Source organism: Manacus candei, unplaced genomic scaffold (assembly GCF_025592945.1).
Source record: "Manacus candei isolate 608988 ecotype Guabito, Panama unplaced genomic scaffold, ASM2559294v1 h1tg000026l, whole genome shotgun sequence".
In the NCBI taxonomy this organism is placed as follows: Eukaryota; Metazoa; Chordata; class Aves; order Passeriformes; family Pipridae; genus Manacus; species Manacus candei.
Window position 1 is genome coordinate 3408654 of NW_026138074.1, and position 14958 is coordinate 3423611.

The following is a 14958-nucleotide window of genomic DNA, read 5'->3' on the forward strand; positions in this document are numbered from 1 at the left end:
AACTGCTGGGAGAAGACAGATTTTTATACCATGAAGCTTCATGTATAGGTATTTTACCTATAGGCCATTGCATCTTTCCTGGTGGTGAGGAAAGAACTATATATGTGCATGTGTTTACATATATGGGTATGAGAAGAGAGAGAGAGAGAGAGAGAGAGAGAGACATACATACATGCACTGCAAAATGAGGTCTTTTTTAAAAGCTCCTGGTTTTAATACTCTTGAACCAATACCGTCTGTCTTTTCAGAAGAGAGGTTCGTTCTGGGCAAGAGGCATGATGTTTATTATCATCCTTCTGTTATGTGCTAATCCTGTTCCTGTCCTCAGGTGGGGTCTTTCTGAGGTTATTCTTGGAGTGCAGTGGCATTGTAGGCTGGACTTGCTGCTGCTGTATTTCAGTGTATAGTAATAATGTCATTGTTGTAATTCATTGTTATTTTTGATTGATTTATTTGGTACAGTATCTGTTAATATGAAAACTTTGTCTTTCTGTCCACTGGCTGAATGTCTCTGCTGACACAAGTTTTCCATGCCAGGATGTAAGATGCATTTTGATAACATCTCCTTTACATGCCATGGTCCTGATAGATGGAGCAGTCTCTGCATTTTGATGTGAACAAGAAATAAATCCACCTGAGGGAAAAAGAAACACAAATGAGAGCTCATAAAGTAACACTGCTGCCAAAATTCTAACCCCATTCCCCAGCACACATGGAGGTGAATTGCAAATAAAATCAAAGGGTAGTGTTGTTACTGTCACAGGCTTATAGCAATAATTTTTGGAACTTGGACAGCATTTTAAAGAAAACTTGAACAATGGTTTACAAAACTGTAACAGTGTTTTGCCATTTTCCTTCAAGAGCCTTTGCAAGAACCTGTCTTATCCATAACACATTCACAGAAGACTACAACTTGCTCAAATCAGAGAGGGCGGGGTGTGGTGGTCCTTTTAGGTGCTAGGTAAGCACTGCGCGTAACCCCCTCTTTTTAGGTTGCTCTGCCTTCCCTTGTCTCTTACCTTCATTCCTAGTTTTCTCTCTTCCTTGCTTATATCGTGACTTGGAGTCCTTTGGGAAAAAGATCACCATGGGTATAAGGTCCCACTGCCCTCACATAGGGAGGTTCATTGAGGTGGCTGGAATGCAAATACCCTCAGACTGGAGCTGTTGAATCATGTAGTACAAAGTCCTATTAGGAAAGGCAAGAGTTCTTGTGGGATCCAAAGATGTGGAATTCTCCTGGTTCCATGGAGAAATCTTCACTGTACGGTAAATCTCACTGGCTAAAAAACCAGGACAAGTTAAATCACTGAGCTTTCTCCTAGGAGTCATAATATTCCTGAAAATGTTGGTTTAAGTTTAAAATAGCAGCTGGAGTTCATGAGATGGGAGAAACTAGTACCTGGGTCCTGGAGAGAGGGAGTTGTGTGGAGGGCATGGGAGGAAGTCGAGCCATATTGAAAAAGTCACTATGTAATATCTAAATGAGCATCTGCATCCTGACTTCCTATGGCATATAAGTGCTTTCCTATAACTTTCTCCTTTGTGGAGTCTCTAATGTTTAAAACAGAGACAGTAGAAGAAAATTTTGCAGGCCAAAAAGTTGTATGTTTTTTCCAATTATATTAACTGATTTCATAAAAGGACCTCACTTTACCTATTTTCATGACTATTTTCTGTCTGTTTTCATGCAATCTGTAGAAGTTAATGTTAAGCTTTCTGAACAGCTATCAAATCTATTGGAAACTGAGACACACACACCCCATCAAAAGTTATCAAGGGGAACAGACTACACACAAACAGAGCGTAGTCTTTTTAATTTGGGAAGCCAAATTAAAAACCATTTAAATCTGAGACAGAAGCTCTCAGAGTTTTCTGACCCAACAGATTTAACATTACAGAAGACAGTGATTACAGCTGAAACACTTCAAAAATACTTATGTAATCTGCTGGCTCTTAGTGGATGTCATCTTGGCTCCCTCAAGCGGCTGGTCCCAGAGAGGGGACACTTTCCTCCTGTTTCATAGCACAACTGCTTTTCTCATAGCACAAGGGTTCGAGTTCTTTGCTTCAGGGATCATTTCATTAGCCCTGATAAATGGTAGTGTGTGTGTGCAGCCATGGTTTGTAAGAAACTGGTACCCAGTGAATAAGTACAACATAGTTTTCTGTCTAATCATCCAAGAAAAGACTGAAGGGACTGGGACAGTTTATATGTTTTTTTTTCACGTCCTTTTTCTTTTTCTTGACATCCTCTAGAGGACTGCCTTGCCATTAGCACTTTTCTCTAAATGCAAAGACAGATCCTAATGGTCTTGCTGCTGATTTTGGTGAGCCTTCATTAGCTATACTAGCTGAGGTCTGCTCTAAAAAAGGCTGACTGGGGATCTGTGGGAGTGCATCCTGGCTGTAACATCCTGAAATTCAACAAAAACAAATGCAAAATGCTCTGCTTGGGACAGTCCTGGGGCTGGGGCCAACTGTGATGAGCACACCTGTGATGGAGGAGCACCTGTGAATGTGAGGCATTGCAAAATTTAAGATAAAAGCAGAGGCTGTAGAGAGGCGTACTTTGGACAGAGGAAGGAAAAAAATTCTCTGTGAGAGAGAACAGATTTTTCAGTAACTCTCTGGACAAGGTCCTGAGTAACTAACTCTGACTTTGGATTGAAGTGGGACCAGATGACCCCAAACTGCTTTCTGACCTCTGTTCTATGATCGATGACACACATGCAGAGTCTGAATTTTTCTGTTGTTCACTGCAGGATTGCTTCAAAAGTACTTACATGCCCTGGTGCAGACCCTGACACCCAGACAGCCAATAGTCAGGCTCAGCCCTGCTCTTGATTTCCCTCTCTCTCTCTGCCATGCTGTGTAAGGAGTCAAACTTTATCCTGAGTTCTTCAGCGAGGTTTTGGCCAAAATATACACCTACGCTCCAATGGCTGAGGCCACAAAGTTTTGCCTTATGTATCTCATCTTAAGATTCAACTGTTTTTACTCTCATGGATCTCAGAAGGCACTGACCCCTCAGCACTGACCCAGCTGCTCAGGCTGGCTGTGCTCTCTCCACTGCATGCAAGGCTGATGGAACACTGGGCAGCACCTAGTTTCCTGGAGATGCTGCTACAGCTCAAATCATATTGGAGAAACAACCAAATCCTCCAGGGATGTTTTATCACATGAAACATGAGGATGCAAGGCAAAGGCATGCATCACAAGGGCATGAGACTCATTTTTTTCAGGAAATTTCAGTGCAAGAACATGGAGATGAGTCACCTCTGCCCTTGTAAGCAGGAAGGCTCTTCGTGTTGCCTGGTAGGCACACTTCTGTTGAGACATCCCTGGTACATGCAGTTCTGGTGAGACAGACCTCTGGATTCATCTCCTTTTAAAAGCAAAACTTTTTTAAGTCACCTTTAATTTATTGGGGTTTTTCCTTGAAGAGAGGCCTCATCCTACAACCCCTTGTCAACCAAAATTTATTTTCACCATTTACAGTTTTCCATGTCCTTACAGGCAGAGGTTTTCGGCATTTCTTCAAGGACATATACAAATTCCTATTTAATGCTCACCAGTGTGGTATGTGTTGCTTTAGTCTCGTGAAGAAGAAATGCAACCTCACCTGTTCAGTTTGGAGATCAGATGGATGGTAACAAAATGGGTACACAGAGCAAGGAGAGAGCTGTTTAATATAAATGCTGAACCTGAATCTAAATTTCTCTTTTCATGTCACAGAGTAAGACTTCCTGAGCCATATTTACTAAATAGCCATACTTTTGAGCTAAAAAGCCCCTGTCACAGATTATACCTGCTTGTGCAATGTCACAACAAGCTCCTGGATTCAGCATGTGCTCAACTCACTGAGACCTTTTTAAGTGATGACTTTCTGCTTCATTTATGTGTCAGAAAACACAGGAGATGCTGCAACAGGTGCTGAACAAGCTTGTGAGTTTTCTCTTTCTTCACTTTTTTTTGCTGGATGAGAACTGGGTAAGAACTGGAAATATGTGATGTGCTTCGTCAAATATTGTGGGAGTTTTTCTTTGGTTCAAATTCTAGTTCAAATTGGGGGAAACTTTAAAAGCAAATATCTTAATCCTCTTCATTTTCTATGCATTATTTTGCATCATGGTATAATTACAGAGTGCACAAACTGGGGTTTTGTCAGATGAAACTTAACTGTACAATGTGGGACATTCCTAATGAATTCCAGCCTCTAATGGCCATTGACATGGCCAGACTGGAGCTCTTCCAAAGTAAGGTATTCCGATGGATAGTGTCAACTTTGGTCCCTGGTACCAGTTCCATCACTCTACAGATTATTCCTATTGCACTGCTTTACATGTTAATGCAGACAACCTGAATTTCTCCTTTTGACTCCTTGTGCACAGCAAAGTCTTCATGACAAGCTAGATAGTTGTTCTCTTACTCAGATAGTAAAGGTGAAAGGTTCTGTATAATCTTTTACTTTTCTACTGTGAGGACACATATATATTAATAGACCAGTAGGATTAGAAATGGAATGAAGATACTCAGGTCCTGCACTTTTAAGAAATTAAATTATAAGCCCAGGATATTTTCAGACATAAGTTTAGGCTGCTGTGCATCTTGAGACATCTCATCAAATTGACATGATATTTTTTCCTAAGGACTAAGGTGTGCATACATTACCATTAAATGTGAGGAGTTGCAACGTGCTTGCTGAGGACTTGCAGTACTGTTGACATATGCTGGGTTTGTAATGTTCAGCAGTTTGGAATACCTAAAGAAATAAAATCTTTTTGCCTCAAACACCTGGCTTTGGGTTTTGATCTCTAGCTTTAGGCTTCTAAGAGGAAAAACACTGGTCAGCATGCCCTTAATTGTCTTCCCTTGGTCTCTGCGTGCAATGCATCAAAACAGAATAATGCATGTAAAGGCTGGGACTGGGCTCTGCCACTGTAAGAAAGGTTAGAGATATTTTCTTCCCAAGCCTTAGACAGCCTTGGGCAGGCTTGACTGGATGGGTCCATCAGCTTGGGACAGTGTGGCCCCACAGTTAGATGCTGCAACCTGGGCTCAGGTGTCCAGCAGTTGTCTATCTCCAGTGGAGTGTGACAGCTCCCATGAACCAGTGTCCCGTGGGCCTGCGAGTGCTGCAGTGAATTTTCTCCAGGCTTTGCTGTTGCAGAGGTTAATCAGCCAGCTGCTCAATCCAGCCAACACTTCAGTAATAGTTGCTAATTAATCAGTTTAAAAAGCACGTTTCTGCTCTTCCAGGTGTCACCAAATTTCTGCGGATACGTACTACTGACTCCCTGGAAAGACCAAAGACAGACTTTAATGTTCCCAGTAGCATTGACTTGCCTGGGCAAGGGTTTAAAATCTTTCTTGAGAAGTCAGAAAATGACCATGGATATTCTCTGAAAATGCTTTCCCAGCCAGTGTGCTATTCCAACAGGCAGTGTATGAGGCAGAGCCTGAGCATATAGCACTGGGTGTTGTTGTGCAGGAAAACCGATAAAGCTGGATTTCATTTATAAAGCAGCTGAATATTACTTTTGTGTTTGTTATGACATTCCTGTCATTTTTCACCCCATTTGCACTTTTGTGGTGAGAACAAAGCAAAGACAAATGATGGCCCCAGTGGTGGGCAGGGGACAAGATTAGCCAAATAATTCTTACAGGGTTTTCTGTGAGAATAGGTGAGTGTGTGTATCTTTGATTTGGTTTAAATACCACCTCAGTTATTTATTTCTGAATGATTTCTTTTTTATACATGCTCCCTATTCCAATATGAAAAGAGCTAATTTACCTCTTCAGCTCATCCCTTCTTCCCATCACTGTAACAAGAGGACTACTGGTTGTTCAGTCATCTTGCTAATGCCACCAGGAAGACCATTCCCTTCTCTGTTTTTGGGAGTCAAAAGGAATTCATTACTCTTTCAAAACTGGTCAATACATGGGCTAATAGAAGGTCACTCCAGCAATTATTCCAATGCATAAAAACATGAATGCTAGTGATACCATGAAGTCCATACAAATCTGGTGTGCAGTGGTATCTTTTGACAGTGAACTGAATACAAACAGAGCAAGACTTGCACTACATGTGTACTTCCATTTTTGACCCCTGGAAACTCAATCATGGCTTATTCCTGAAATCATTTAGTCACCTTAGACTTGAGTGGGCTCCTCAATACACATCTGCAGCATCTGGAACAATTGTTGACATCAGAAAAAAAGGAGAACAACAGTCATATGCAAATATGCACACCATTGGGAAGGCCCCCAGGATCTTGGGAGGGAGAAAGGCTGAAAGCACTGGAGACAGTGATGAGGTGGAAGAGAGGCAAGACCTGATTCAGGGTGCAAGTCTAAAAACTCTCCAGTGCGCACTGAGTTTGGGTGACAGTGAGGAGTACATGACTCTGCTGGAGGTTCCTGTCTTATATAAAATAGTAATTGTGGGATATTGAGTATGAGAGCAGAGAACTGGTCACCATGATGATCTGAGAGGCAAAATTAAAGAATAAAAAAATTAACTTAGCAAAGCAGCCCAATTAAAGTGGAAAGCTGCAGCACGACCACCACAGCCACATGGGACAATTCTGTGAAGCCCTGTGAGAGTCAGAGTGTCCTGAGGGCTGGGGAATTGTCCCATCCTCCCTGTGAGGCAGACACAGAGGGAGCTCAGGTCCTCAAAGGATGGCAGAATGGTTTGGGTTTTTTCCACTTCATGCAGGTGGATCCCCTCTCTCTCCATCCCCTCCGCAAGAGATAGAGTGAAGGACAGGGACTGAGCGCAGAAGTCAAAATTGCAACCAGTCCTCGTGAGAGAGGGGCTGAAGAGAAGAGGCCCCTGGGGCAGTCCGTAACACAGATTACTGAGGAATACCCATAGACTGTATAAAAATCTCCTGGAATATGAGTCAGTTCAAAGTATATACCCTTGTTCCCCATTATAAGCAAGAATATCAATATTTCTGCTGAAAAGAATGCAACACAGAAGGAAGGTACTACTAGATCTTTGCATTGTGCCAAAAAAATTTTTCTTCCATCATAAAAGTATGGGGGTTTTTCAGCAGATGGGAACAGAGCCTGGCCTAGGCCTGGCACATGTTAAGAGCCAAGTTTCATTAAAATGCACTCTGAGTACTATAAAACAACATAGATGTTAATGAATATATATGTAGTATTGGGGATTTTAGGCAGACTCTAGCTCCATCTCAGAAGCTTATTCTGAATCCACTATGCACATACACCAACTAATCCTGGAAGCCTGGGAAAAAGGCACATCACCTTCCTGGAAAACAGCACTGTTGCACTGTTGACCATGCCCTAGGCCTTAAAGTGCTGAAACATGAAGGCTGTGAGATCACAAATATCCTGCAACAACCATTACTAACCTCATTAAAAGTTGATCTATGAAAAATTAACAGTTGTGGAAGAGCATGAGTACAGCTCAGAGATGTTAGCCTCGAGGAATGAAGAAGGAGGAGGAAACACCCTTCATCAAAAGGCTGATAAGCATATTTTTAGGAAAAGGAGATCAAGGTTGAGATGGGCATAAGAACTACATAAATGTAGAACTAGCCAAGCTTCCATGTGGAGAAGAGGGGATAAATCCACTTCATTAAATTGTTTCTAAAACTGGAGCAGATGAGATAAGCCTTGAAGGAGACACTCATTTAAGATTGATGTGGAGTAAGTGTGGAGAGATAGCTGTTGAAAGGACAGCCATAAACCAGTTCTCCAAGTTGTCACTCACTGACACTTCCCAGTGTTTTCTAATAAAAATAATCTGTTAAAATCAGACTCTGGAGACAGCTTGTCTTTGGCTACCAGTGCAATTTTGTACAATTGTTTCACGTAGTAAATGCTTCTGGAATAAGTCAGGGACAGCTCAGATGGATTTTTAAGTTACTGTTATTTATACTGGCAAAGCACTTTATATGGCTTTAAAACAGCAAAAAAAGTGGCTACAAGGAAATTGCAAAGAGCTAGTTAGAGCCATTGAAGTTGCTGATAGATATTCCTTCCACATATAAGTCTGCAGTACCTGGAGCTGTGGAGGGACATAGCCTCATGCTTGCATGGGACTACGGCAGTGCTGGATATAATGAAATGCTAGTAAGCCCACAGGATAAACCAACAACCAGGAACTGCAAAATACTGTGCAGACCTCCTGCCAGCACACTGCTGAAATCCTTGCTGACACAATTACTGTGAGACTTACTACCCAGGGCAGCAAAGGCTACATCACGCAGGAGAGGGCAGAGACCATGAGCCGCCTGGCTGGGGCTGTACCTGTGGTGGTGTCCTGGGCTTGAACACAGGGAGGCAAAATTATAGTCCCTCTCTGCTGGAACAGGGGTCATGGAGCTACAGTCCTTGGCCTATATCCTGAATCCATGGTTGGAAGGCTCTTCCTGGGGCCTTTATTTTCCCAGAATTTAGGAAACTGCTTGAAGGACTTCTTCTCTCCCATTTTTTTCACAGTAAAACAAAAGTGCCATGGTTTTTAAAGTGCAGTTGAACTAAAGCTAGAAAACATTTATGAATCCAGTGTCCATTTCCTGTATGAGCCATAAACTTCTATTTATTATTTGGCCATTACATTTGAGAGAAAGACGGCAGAGTTAATCTCTTCATTACTGACAATGAGGTGACAGGACAAATCCTCAGCTTCCCTGCTGTGGTGCTAGGCCTTGGGGAGCAATTAATAGGGATTTTTCTAATATGACAATTTGAAATTCCAAGCTGGTTTCATTAGTGAGCCATGACAGTCATCTTTAACTCTTCCACATTAATCACGATTTTGAAATTTTTTTTAGTGCAAAAACACCCTCCTGCCTTTCATAGCTTTGAAATGGCTGCTAGCAGGGTTCAACTGCAGAAATACTTTCAGCCATAGAACTGTGCAACAACCATCTTTAATAAAAATAAAAAATAAATACTAACGCTTTGATAAGGATGACATAAACAACATCTCAGCTACCTGGAAAGAATTCTGCTGTTTTTCACTGAAGAAAAACCCTCATCATCTATTAAAATATTATGATCAATTCTAAATGAGGTTTTAGGTGCTTCTGTAACGTGCAGTATGTTACCTTGTTGCTACAGCAGAGGACACTTAAAAGTAAAAAAGCTTTTATGTGCATTTTGCTACAGGACTTGTTCATTATGAGCTATCCTCAACAGCAGCAGGATATACTGACTAATACAGCTCCAGCTGCTGCTGCAGGATGTGGGAGGTGTGAGGCTACTTTAGGCCAATGTACACCCTAAAAGCCAAAAGATGGTAAAGGACAGCCTGGACATCCTTTGCTTGGGGATTCCCCTTGGAGAGAGGGAGGGGCTGTGTGAGTTGGCCAGCAAGAATTCACTTCTCTAATTTCCAAATGGTCTGCAGGCTTATGTCCCAATTAAGTGACCCTCTATGGACAGACTATGGGTATCTGGGTGTGTACCATGCACCTCCAACAAAAGACATCCATGACTGCAGTCTACAGCCTCTCCAGGACCACTTTACCAATACTCTCTTCATCCCAATTTGTCATGGATGCATCTTTTGTATGTCCCATGTGATGTTTGCAAAGTACTTTGTTGTGGTGTGTGGACAAAAAGAAGCTATATAAATGCAAATTTAATGTATTCATTTATTCTGTACTGAAGGTTGCACTGAAGGCCAGGTAAATTACACCCACGGCATCTGCCAGTCAGCTCTTAATGTCATCCACTTCAGTAACAATAACTTCCCATAGGATTTGTGAAGCCTGATTTTCTTTTGTTAGTCCTTGCACACTATTTTTAATCAAATTACACTTCTCCAGGTGCTTCCCACCCAGGTGGACCCGCTAGCTGATGAATCGAAGGACCCTGATTCATTACAACCTGCGACATTTACCTGACCTTGCCATGAGACCACAGTGGCAGCATAATGAGGTCCATGCCTCTAGTGCAGCCCCCGCTTCTCCCAGCTCACTGCCGAGATCCTCAACAGCTGAATCTTTGCACTGAAACTTTAACAACCTGCAAAAAGAACCAACATCATTCACTTTGGCTTTACGTGGAGTCCATTATTTCTTTTACTCCCCCTGAAAGTGTATGGCTGTCCCCAGCATCGCTCTCATTATCCTTCTTTGAACATTGGGAAAAGAAGGTATTTACATTTCCTGATGTGCTTAGTATTCCTGCCATTACTGTCTCCCTGAGCCTGCCCTGACCTTTGCAATGACATTTTCAGCAACTTTATTCCCAACGCTTTTTCTTTGCTGCTATTTTCTGTGCAGTTTTTGCTTTGTTTTTGCATTTTTCCAGCTTTATCTTTGTTATTATTTTCTTATTTGCTCTTTTATGCTCTCCTAGGTAGATCCCTGGACATAGTGATGACTCTGTGGTCCTTTCAGACATTGCTTGCTCCCTGCAGCAAGCCTCATTGTGGTCTGCAATGCTGCTGGGTACTGAGTACATGGAAATTAAGGTGGGCTACAAGTGAGGCTCAGAGCATGGAAGGAAGTTTTTCTTGTGTAACTTCAGAGAGCACAGCTATTCTGCTGCTGGGAGGTATGTGCCACTGGCCTCATGCAGAGATGGTATGTCAAGAGAAAGACCAAGCTTACAATTGCTGGCATCACTAATGCTGTTGTTTTAGCCTCAGGCTAAATGCAGGGAGGAGATTGGAAGCTGCATGCACCTGTGGCCCAAATCAACATCCCTTCAGCTTGTCACAACTCTGTGTTCCTGTGTCCCGGGGTCTGCAGTGCTGCCCACACTTCAGGGAGCCTATGAAATGCAAGCAAATAGTTTCCTTTAGGCAATCCCAAGATCGAATTTTTCCAGCTCAGATTACATGGGCAGAAACAAAGCCTTGGAGAAACAAAAGGTGGTTTATGATAACCTGACCTGTGCAGTAGCTCCAGGCTTAGCCCTGAAATTTGAGAAAAATCATTTGCACTGGTGTACACCTCTGGTTTTGTTTTGAGGCTCAAACTCTCAAACCTTGTCAAGTGTTTGTTTGGATTTGTCTGATGGGTCAGTAAGAGGTGCAGTCAGACATTCAGCTGCCATAAAGAACTGAAGCTTCAGTGAGGGCAGTGGATTTGCACTGATTGACGTTGGCATAGCTTATAGTGCACAAGAAGAACTCAGTTTATTACATTCCTGCAAATGAAAGATATGTTCTCTGGGAACCAGATAGAAAACCTACTGGTTACTTACTAGGACATCCTTATCACCACAGTCTTTCAGTGATCCCTCTGCCTTTACCGGTGTAACAGGACCCATGTGGTTCAGAATGGCACCTATTAATTATTTTCATTATCTTATTTTCCCTTTTCTTTTCTTTTCTTTTCTTTTCTTTTCTTTTCTTTTCTTTTCTTTTCTTTTCTTTTCTTTTCTTTTCTTTTCTTTTCTTTTCTTTTCTTTTCTTTTCTTTTCTTTTCTTTTCTTTTCTTTTCTTTTCTTTTCTTTTCTTTTCTTTTCTTTTCTTTTCCCTAGCAGGCATTATTTAACCAGCAGTGCTGCTGGAGAAAGCTGGTACTCTGTACTGTCAGTGAGTGAGTTCCTCACGGCTCAGAAAGAACAAATGCAAGGATCTCCAAATCTCTGGAAGAGACACCCTTAATCTCTGGGAGCACCTTGGGGAAACAGGCTGAGAAAGACAGATGCAGAGCTGGGCAATGCAGTTCACAGCCTCATTATAGCAAGGAGGGATTCAGCTACCTAGCTTGGCTAAAGCAGCATGAGTTACAGTGAATAAGAGTGATTAGAGCAGGAACAATAGAATTTCACTGAGACAAACTGAACAGCAAAGACTTCAGGAAAGGCTGATGCTGTTCCAATGCTGAAAGTTGATATTATGGTGACACAGCTAAAGGAACAAGCCATTTCTCCCCTGAAACCAAACAAAATGCTTTCAGCTTCTGCTGATTTTTGTAGCCTCACAACTTTTTTGCTGTTTTCAGGAACAGATGGAGTGCAACAATGTTAGTAACAGTTCGTACATCTGACTGCTGCTGTGGGGGAAAAGGGGAATTCGCCAAAAAGTTCCTTGGAAAATAAATGTGGCAAACAGATCAAATAAATCCAGTAGAGGTAATGTGTCCACCTAACTACATGCCATGCTGACCAAGCACTTTATCCTTAATTACATAACTGTTTTTTTCTTCAGTGAGAACACAGTGCTTATCTCTCTCTCTTGGATTAGGGAGAGAGATTTGTGCTAATCACATACCAATGTCCTGCCACGAACAGATCAGACACTTCACACCAGCACAGTTTTGTGAGATTCCTTCAGCTTTCCACACCAGCCTGGCATCGCCATTCCCTACAAGCCTCCCTTCTCCAGAACTCCCTGGGGAAAAAGCAAGGAGAAAGAACATGTTGACATATGCTCAAGCAGAGAGTGATGTGTGAGAATGGCCAGCAAACAGCCTTGGGACATACTTTGCACAGGTATCAGGGTGAAGTGGCCAGGCAGAGGAGTGCTGGCAAAGCGAGGCGCAGCCGACAGAGTCAAGTTGCACACGTCATTGCAGATCTTGTAAGTCAACAGAGTGAATCTTAATTTCTTCATCTAGGTTAGTACAAGAAAGCAGGGGGAAGCAAACATCTGGCCTAGCAGCTGCCTCACCAAAAGAAAATACAGTAAAAATTGTTTAAGGTCTAGCTCTACTTTAGAAAATAGGTGCAATGGTTACTACTTACCTGTCTTGCTTTGCTGTCCCCTTTAACAAAAATAACATCCATTAAGCCATCTGATTTTTCTTCGCAAGTGGAGAACATAAACTCACCATGTAGTAAATCTTTTCCTTGTTTCTGGCTCACTCTGTTAAGCTTGAGTGCAGCCCTTGTTGTTGCCAGTTGAGTTCTGGCAGATGGGTTACACGTGGAAGCTGAGGTTTCCAGTACTTAGCAGCAGCTGAAGTGGAGTGTGAATACCAAGGTCTGGAATCCAGCAGTAAATCTTTTGTAAGCTGTCACCCTTAAAGATTGCTTATTTCTTTATGGAGCAGTGTGAGAAGCTTCAAATATGTTGCTGTTTCCTGGAGACCAGACCCACAGCATGTCCCCTGCCCAACTGGCCAAATCCAAGCAGAAGGTCCTATAGGCTTGTTAAAGCTTCCTTTAACTTACCAGGTTTTTATGTAGCTGTTTTCCAAGTGTCCTTTCCAGTCACCCATTACTCAGCTAGAAGAAGGAGTTGCACAGAGCCCATGAGCATAGCTATGGAAAGCAGACCTACTGCCTACTGGGTGTGCTCAGCAATGCATTTGTCTATCTACTGGAATAAGACCATGAGAGCTAGAGTATGCACTGCCATCCAAGAAAGACTGCTGAGAGAGCACTAAGTATCCTGAAATAGATATGATTTGGCTAATTCTGGATAATCTAGACAGATTTTGGAAGACACTGTACTGTGAATGCTACACCTCTGTGGGACAAGTGAAAGTATCGGCAGTGAAGTGTAGCCATTTATAGAGTTGTTCCAATATACCTGTAGCAAAAAGCTGCTGCATCTACAGTATATTCATGTCAATACCTCAATAAGTCTTCCCTGGGGTCTGTGAGCAATGTGGCACTCAAGCAGCGCTGGTGTTGCAGTGCTCTCAGTTTCCTATCCTATCTGGTCTGCAGTGTCACCCAGATGAAGCTGTAACTACATTTCTTTCCACCATGGCTTATGCTTTCCATGAAAATAAAGTGAAAGAATAAATAACAAGAATCAGAACTTTCCAGTTCTGTGGTCTGAAATGGAAGGGGGCAGTAGATAATCTGTTGGGTTGACCACTTACTTTCTTGAATGATTTTGCTTTTCGCAGAGGAAGTTGTAAATGTGCTGCCTGAAACCCAGGTATTAGTGTGGGGAGGGGTGTCTTCAGGATTTATACTACAAAGAGCCTCTTTGCTCAGTCAGTCAGGAAAAAATGCCTATTGCCTTTCTCCGGAATAGAACACGGAGCTGAGAAGGGGCTGAAATATCCATAGTTAAAGAATGGACAGGTAACAGACAAATTGCCTGGTCCGTAGGCTGATGTACACATAGACAACAAATGTTTGCAATGCTTAAGGTATAATTTCCAGGCACTGTTCACTTTCCACATATCCCTATGTCCTACCTCTTTGATCTGGTAGTCTTCATGCCTGGCTTCAGGAGATGCTCAACTGGTGTTGGGGGTTAGTAACAATTTCATCTCCCAGAATCTAGTCAAAACCTTGTCTCAAGGAATAGCTATGCATTTTGGATTTAGTCAGTTTTTCAGCTTGCCCATGAGCAGTGGGTAAGCTATTATAAATAACTATTTTGGCCTCTACAGTGGATGTTCCCTCCTTCCTCCATTGCTTCTGTAAGGAGCCAAGGACAATTGTAGATAGCAGTTGGTCTGAATCACTGGAACTTCATCAAAAGAAACTGAATCTGAAATCTGAATCACATCAGAAGAAACACTATCTCAATCTGTATAGGCTCAATCTAATCAATTAATATAAATTAATTTAAGCAGATAATTAAAAGAAGTAATAATAAAGTAATAAGAACTGCAATCAGGTTAGTGGCTTTGAAATGCTTTTCAAAGTCTGAGTCATGCAAAGTGTGCAGATACTAGAGATACTGTAGTTAGCAAGGGGTTGCTCTCTCTGACAGCTTGTCAGTGGGCAGCTACTCAGAGTTCTTTCTGCATTTACCCAACTGAGACCTACCTGCCTCTCTTCTCGGTTCTGCATAAACTCAGACATATCTCTTGGCCCACCTGGGAATCGCTCTTCTCCAGAGTATCTGCATCTCTGTGGAAGCACATTTTCACATGCTGTCACCTCTGCATACCCTCCCTTCCTGACTTGAGTTGAGGCTTGAATGCTCTTCAGCATGTGGCTTCCCAAGGGAGGGGATTTGCACACAGGGATGCTAAAGTGAAGGAGAAAACCATTTCTTGCACCACTGTCATTTCAACTTTGAAAACTTCTTCTGAGTCTTAA